The sequence below is a fragment of the Ovis canadensis genome, chromosome 18, assembly GCF_042477335.2.
Source record: "Ovis canadensis isolate MfBH-ARS-UI-01 breed Bighorn chromosome 18, ARS-UI_OviCan_v2, whole genome shotgun sequence".
NCBI lineage: Eukaryota > Metazoa > Chordata > Mammalia > Artiodactyla > Bovidae > Ovis > Ovis canadensis.
This window is the reverse complement of record NC_091262.1, coordinates 71,050,679-71,058,386: the sequence shown is the minus strand read 5'-3', so window position 1 is coordinate 71,058,386 and position 7,708 is coordinate 71,050,679. Positions and strand designations below refer to the sequence as shown.

Here is a 7,708-nt window from a genome sequence, read left to right as displayed (position 1 = left end):
CTGGAAGGATGGGATGGTTTTTAAGCTGAAAATCATGATGAAAAGTTTTGGAAATAGAGAGTAGTGAGGGTTGCACACAATGCGAAGGTAATTACTGCCACTGAACTGCACATATGAAAACGGTTAAAATAAGCACATTTTATGTTATATATGTTTTACTACAATAAAAAAATGAAAAAAAAAAAAAGAATAAGCAGTACTTGGTCAGAGTGAAAACAAGAGAGTCAGGAGCCAGAGGGAACAGCATAATTAACTGCTTAGAGGGGGCACTTCCCTGATGGTCCAGTGGCTAAGACTCAGAGCTTCCAATGCAGGGGGCACAGGTTTGATTCCCTTGTCAGGGAACTAGACCTCTACATGCTATGCAGGACAGTCATAAAATAAAAAAAAACAAACAGATAAAATTATGTTGTTACAAAAAAAAAAAAAAACAACGCTTAGGGGAAGAGAGGGTATGGACCATTAAAAAAAAAAAGACCATCTGAAGAAGGCCTAAGGGTGTCTTCTAGGGTGCTGGCCAAGCTCAGGTTTTCATCCAGGGGCTGGTTACCTGGATGTATTTGCTTTGTGAAAATGTACGGGGCTGTACATTTATAATTTGTGCATTTTCCTCTATGCATATTATACTTTCATTGAAATATTTAAGCTTAAAACAAGTCCAGTTTGTTTGTGGTGGAAGGAATTGAATGTAGGGACCCTCGGAGCTCAGGACTTCTCATGCACTCAGTGAATAGCTGACACTTGGCTAGAATCTGAACCAAGTTTTTTCCTTAGGTGGCACCAGTGATAAAGAACCCGTCTGCCAATGCAGGAGACATAAGAGATGAAGGTTGAATCCCTGGGTCAGAAAGATCCCCCGGCGGAGGGCATGGCAACCCATTCCAGTATTCCTGCTTGGAGAATCCCATGGACAGTGGAGCCTGGCGGGCTACAGTTCATAGGGTCACAAAGAGTCAGACACGACGGAAGAGACCGGGCACACGGCACCTGTTATTTCACTTGATCTTTACAACAGCTCTGTGAAGCACAAAGAAGTGAAGCCCTTGTCCAGGGTCACTCAGTCAGGAAGCGGTGGAGAGCGACTTGAAACCCAGGGGGTCTGGATTCACCATCTAGGCCTTTAACCATCACATCAAATGGAATGAGTGAGTGATATATGCAGCTTGCTCTCTCTCTAAACTAGAGGTTCTCAACATGGGGGAAACTTTGGGCAAAGTCTGGAGACATTTTTGGCTGCCACAACTTGAGAGAGGGGTGCTGCTAGCATTGGGTAGATAGTGACTAGCGATGCTGCTAAACATCTTAAAATGTGCAGGACAACTCCACCTTCCCACCAACAAAAAATAACTGGGCCTCAAATATGTTAATGCTGAGAAGTATTGAGAAACTTGCTCTAGACCTAACTAATTACTTTCACACTCTCCCCAGCTCTTGTTGTTTTATAATCATAATCTCTTACTTAATCTCCCACCATTAGATAAGAAAAGACTTTGAACCTGCCATGGTTCCTCAGGGTTATTATCTGTGGTGACAGTTATCCACCGCGTCCATATCCGGCTGAGCCTCATTAACCTCTGCTTATGTGGGCGGAGGAGCCTGGTAGGCTGCCGTCCATGGGATCGCTAAGAGTCAGACACGACTGAGCAACTTCACTTTAACTTTTCACTTTCATGCGTTGGAAAAGGAAATGGCAACCCACTCCAGTGTTCTTGCCTGGAGAATCCCAGGGACGGGGGAGCCTGGTGGGCTGCTGTCTATGGGGTCACACAGAGTCGGACATGACTGAAGTGACTTAGCAGCAGCAGCAGCATGTGGTATGGTGGCCAGAGTCCCCAGATGGTGACTTTTCCCGTGAGAATTCCGCCAGGGGCATTTGATGGGGAGATCCCCATGCCCGTGTGTCCACAGGGGGCCTGCCATCTTCCTGCTGCCTGCGCTGGTCAGTTTCGGCCCTGACCTCTGCTCCTGGTGCTTGCCATTGGCAGAGCACACCCCCTACCTGGGTGACATTCTGTGAGGGGGTACAGGAGCCCAGGCAGTGCTGAAACTCAGATCCCCATCTTCTTTTCCTCATTGGGAGTCTTAATTCATAGCTCAGCAGCTATAGGCACCTTATTAACACAGTGAGTAGCTAATATTAATAGGGCATTTACTTGGTGCTAAGTACTGGATTAATTTAATTCTCAGAGAGATCTTATGAAGTAGGTACTGTTTTTTCTTTCTTTCTTTCTTTTTAAAATTCTTTTATTTATTTATTTGGCTGCACCAGGTCTTAGTTGCCTCACGTGGGATTCAGTTTCCTGACCAGGGATGGAGCCTGGGCCGCCTGCACTGGGAGACTGGTAGTGTGAAATCTTAGCCCCTGGACCACCAGGGAAGTCTGGGTGCTTTCCCCCTACCCCTCACCCTCCCCGTTTGACAGTTGAAGAAACCCAGGCACTGAGATGCTAAGTGACTTACCTAGGTCACACAGCTTATAAATGGTAAAACTGGAATTTGGATCCAGATAACTTGATGAGAGAGCACACCATGTCCAAGTTCCCATGCCAAGCCTCTTGCGTCTCAGCCTCCTCCCCATAGCTGGCCTAGGTTAGCCACCTTACAGCATCTTCTGAGGCTCATCTGACCAACACCAGGGACCCCTCAATTTTCAGTCACCTTCTCTTGTTCCAACTCTGAGCTCTGAGCCCACACTGCTGCTGAGGAAGACTCGGGGGGACTACCCTGGGCCCTTTGTTTGCCTAAACATGCCTGGCACCAAGCCACCACATTCATTCCATTCCAAGTGTGAAAGCCTAACCAGCCAGAGGTTGCCATTTATTTTGGGTGAACAGAGGGAGTGGTTAAGGATGCTCTGCCTTTCTTACTAGACAGTAAGTTCTCAAGTGTAAGGAACCGATTCCTATTTCTCTCCATGCTCATTTACATCTGAGAAATGGAATATTTCCTGACACAACACATCGGTAAATATGGATGTCACGTCACAGCAATCCAGCCACTACAGATGGTGAGCTGGTGAGCCCTGAGGGAACCCAGGAAGGGAAAAATACCTGCCATCCAGCAGACATCAGACAGCAGCCACTCCCTATGGTGAGCCCCGAGGAAGCTCAGGATGTGAAAACAGTATACTGTGCTGAGTGAGGTGCAACATCAAAGAACTGATTTCAGTGAGTCCAGACGCTTGCATCTTCCCATACCTAGAAAGGTGCTAAATTGCTTAACTTGGGTTATCTGGTTTTCTTTAACAATAACCTTTTTATGTTCAGACAACTTGTCCTTTATTGCAAAACTTCTATATAGCCTGGCTCCTCCTTGAAGCACTTCTCTCAGGGTTACTTGTGATGCTATCCCCTGGACTCGAAGTCTTAAAAATTCCCACTGAATAAAGCATAATCCTCAACTGTAAGGCTCGGAGAACTGCGCTCTGAAAAGACATTCAGGGACAGCCTCTAGTGGACTGACAAATTTTATTATACAGCTTTGCAGATATATGGTCTCAGGGAGCAGAGCATAAAGCAGACTTGCACATAGCCTTTCTCGATAAAACATCAAAGCATTCAAGCATAAAATACAGTTCTCACCGTCCAAGACATAACATACCTTTGGCGAAACTCTAAAGGGAGTCTTATCATGAAACAACAGTCCTTGCTCCCAGAAACAGGCGGTCAGGAGGAAGCCTCTGAATGCCTCAAGGCCAGACATATATGACCCTTCATGATCCATTCCCAGCCTTGGGCACTCAATGAACGCTCATAACCCTTTGTTATGCTCGTTCCAGCTTCCATCCTTCACCATGAGTGGAGCAAATACATTTTCAGTATTTGCTTAAAGCCTTCCAGCTCCTCCACACTCAACTTTTGGGTTGTGAACGTTTCTAAAGCCCATACACCTGGCACAAAACATTTATGCTCCCCATTGAGGAAGACTGTGAAAGCACAGTGGTCATGAGAACTGACTTTAGGCTTGGACAGACCTGGACTTGAAGCCCTGGTCACTTCCAAGCTGTGATCTTGGGCCAAGTACTTAACTCAGGGTGGGTAAGCTTTTTCTGTAAATGGTCACACAGTATACACATTCTTTTGTGGGCCACACGGTCTCTCCTACAATAGCTCATCTCTGCCTTGTTCTCCCAGTCATACCTACACCAATGGGTGTGGGTGTGTTCCTCTGGACTTTTATTCACAAAATTGGCAGTAGGCCTAGGGTGGTACACAGACCCATGATTTGCAGTTAAAACAAAAAATTATAAAAGGACATCAGGGCGTTCCTTGGTGGTCCGGTGATTAGGACTCTGCTTTCACTGCTGAGGACCTGAGTTAAACTGTGGTGGTGTTAGGGGAATCACACTGATTGAAGCCACCCACCCTGGCCAGGCACCACAGTAACCATTTGCATGAGTTGTTTTATGACAGGAGGTCCTGGTAAGGAACTTGGAACTAATAAGCCTCCACCAACTGGAAGAGTTCGGGAAAGGTCAAAAGAGACACCACATGTCTACCTCCCAGAATCCTTCTCTCTGGCATCTATCTTGGCTGAACAAGGTGTGTACCACCAGGAAGGACTCTGAGTCAGAATGATTGGCTAAAGACAACCCAGAAATTAATCCCATCACTGTAAAACCCAAGACTGCAAGCCATGTGACAAAGCTGTTCTCCTGTTACCCTACTGCTCTCCACCTGGGTGCCCTTTCCCAATAAAATCTCTTGCTTTGTCAGCAGATGTGTTTCCTTGGACAATTCATTTCCGAGTGTTAGTTTCGGGCCCTGGTAGGGGTCCCCTTTCCTGCAACAGTGGGGCAACTAATTTGACACAAGCCAACACAGCCGAAACAAAAAAGATGAAAGGAGACAACCCATGAATGTAAGTCCTATATATTTTGTGCTCGATGTCCTTGGGCAGGACGGGACTTATTCCCTCATAGTAACTCCATTCAACTCAACTTTCTCAGCTCCACACCACGGTACTTGTATGTATAGTATTTTACTTTTCTCTCCCTGTGAGATAATACCAAATGTTTGAGAAGTAGCATACGGATAAAAAGCACCGGATTCTGGAACTAGACTGCCTGGCTCCGAATTCTGGCTCTGCCACTTCAGAGGTATGTGATCTTCCGAAAATTAACCTCCCTGACATAACTTTCCTTAGTTGCCCTGTGTGTAAAGCTGGGGTGACATTAACAAGTGCCTTCTTCTCCTAGGGTTGTTACCAGGATGAAACGGATCTGCACATCCTATCACCTGGGGCTCCTTAAAGACTTCAAAACCCAGGCGACAGGCGGACCAACCAAAGAACTCAAAATCTTTAGGGTGAGGCGGAGGCATCAGTACCTACGAAGCTACCATCCTACGTGGTTCTAATTTGTGTACAAGTTTAGATGCAGAGTGTTAAACGGCTTAGCGCGCTGGGGATCGATCCTTCCGGGGAATCACTGCGCCCCTGGTTCCACACACGTCAGAACCACCCTCCCACCCTCACCCCATCCTGCCCTAATTCACTGGATACCTTTTTCCCTGCGTTCCTTTGCCCTCTGGGATCAGAAGGCCCAGCGGAGGCTCGCTGGGACTTGTAGTTCCTGCGACTCTCAGGTCTCGTTCTCGCCTCCCATTGGCTTTCGAAGACGCTCCTCCCCGAAGGTCGGCCAATCGCCGCGGCGCAGCCAACCCTCAAAGCAAGGAGCTAGGACCCAGCTCAGCAATCTGTGCCGGGAGGACGCGGGCGGCTGACTTCTCTGAGGCTGCGCACCGCGAGGGTTTCCCACGGTCCCTCAGCAGGTAATCAATATCCCTGGCAGGGTACTGGGGCCCGGCCCAACGCCCCGGACCAGAGTCGCCCGTTTGCCGCAGATCTTGGCTTCATGGCTGGGATTTTCAGTTTCCCCGGCCTTTTTTTTTTGAGTAAATCCATTTCTCATCGGGCGAAAGGGAGTTTTCGGCAAACGATGACTTCCGATGACCTCTCTTAGCCTTGCATCCCGTGGGGTTGGTGAGTTGGGGCTCCTTTTGTTGCGCGAGCTCTGGCTGGAAGCCCAGGCTCCTCCGAGAGCAGAAACAGGCGCGAGTTGACAGCACATTTGCTAAGGTCCTATAGCCAGGGAATGCCAGGAGGGGTCTCTTGTGTCCTGTCTTAACAATCTAGAAACAATTCAGGTTGTTGAGGTTTGTAATGCTGAGGCTGCATCTGTTTCCAGTTAGTTCTTGGTAGCCTAAGGGGGAAGGGGTTATGTTAACCACAACAGCAAATATACCCAAAGGTATAAAAACATCCCTTCTGAGAAATCATAAAAGTGCCACTTCTCATAGGTTTGAGCTGGTGGGAGTTAACAGGATGATTCACGTGAACCATGGAAGTGAAAGTTAGCAGGATTTGGTCCCCTACTTCCATTAGGGTTGAGGTTTTACCCACGTGGTATTCAGGGCCAAGAATATAGGGGCTGGGAGAAGGAAATTTTGTGAAAATAAATGTCCATGGTTTGAGACTTGCCCTGTGGTATGTAGTGAGTGGCATGGCCCAGCTCTCTTTGCTCCAGGCAGTAATGTCTTTACTGCATTAGTTCGCAAACATTGGTTGAGCCTTACTAAGTTTTTAAAGCAGGGATTATTTCATAAAGGGGAGAGGCAGTTTATCGTGAACCATTCCAGTGTTCCAGGGGCAGCATGTAACCCTGCTTGTGGGAAGAGGTAAGACTTTGCAGAGAAGGGAATAATTGAATGGAGTTTGAGGGATGGGCAGGAGCTAGTGAGATGAAAGAGAAGAGCATTTCGCCTGGAAAATAGCATGATGAAGGCAGGAAAAGAGCACTGATTTTGGACCCAGAGTCCTGAGCCTGGTTGGAGCAAGGGATTTCTTGTGGATAGTGGAAAACAAGAGAGGCACATCTTGCAAGCCTCTTGTGCTGCAGTAAGAGACTTGGATTTTGCCCTGAAAGCCCTAGAAACCGAATTTAGTAGATGTGTATCTTTGTTGTTGCTATTGTTTAGTCGTGAAGTTGTGTTGGACTCTCTTGTGACCCCATGGCCTGTAGCCAGGCTCCTCTGTCCATGGGATTTCCCAAGGGCGAATACTGGAGTGGGTTACCATTTCCTTCTCCAGGGGATCTTTCCAACCCAGGGATAGAACCCGAGTCTCCTGCATTGCTGGACAGGTTTTTTACCAATGAGCCACGAGGGAAGCCCAGTGTGTACCTTAGATACTCTCTAATGTGGAAAAGTGTTGGAAAGAGGCCACACCAGGGAGCTCATTGCAGTAATTGCCAGGAGAATTGCTGAGGATTTTAAAGACAATTGCATTTGAATGAGAGGAGAGATGAATAAAAGGTTGTGAACTCTTAAGTAAGTGAACACCATACCTAGTATTAAAAATATATTGAGGTGAATGCTGTCTCTTGAGTTTTCCACCTATGACTGACTATCTTTTCTAAGGAAACGACAAGCCTTTTTTTTCTTTCCTTAAACCGCAGACATTGCTTTAGGTCAAAATTTGAGTCCCATTTTATGAAGGAGAAATCATCACAAATGTTAAGGATGTTGAAATCTGGATGATTAGACATATGACTCAATTTATCTTGTAATCCAGGAGATACAAATTAAACCCATAATTAGATCACTTTATATCTATCAGATTAGAAATTAGAAAGTTTGTTACTCTCAAGAGTATCAATTGTTTGAAAGATATCAGATATTTGCAAATATATTTTAGGACAGTACAGCTG

At 46.5% G+C, this 7,708-nt stretch overlaps 1 protein-coding gene across 2 annotated transcripts in view; it reads left to right on the top strand.

Annotated features, from left to right (window-relative positions):
- The first annotated feature begins 5,535 nt into the window (after positions 1–5,535).
- Positions 5,536–7,708, top strand: part of LGMN (legumain) — a 37,404-nt gene continuing 35,231 nt past the window's right edge. Inside the window, exon 1 of one of the 2 annotated variants that reach the window (XM_069558912.1) lies at positions 5,536–5,771. The gene's annotated coding sequence lies outside the window, so the exon portion shown is untranslated. Of the gene's footprint in view, positions 5,983–7,708 lie in introns of both variants that reach the window. The other variant, XM_069558913.1, reaches the window with a different exon arrangement.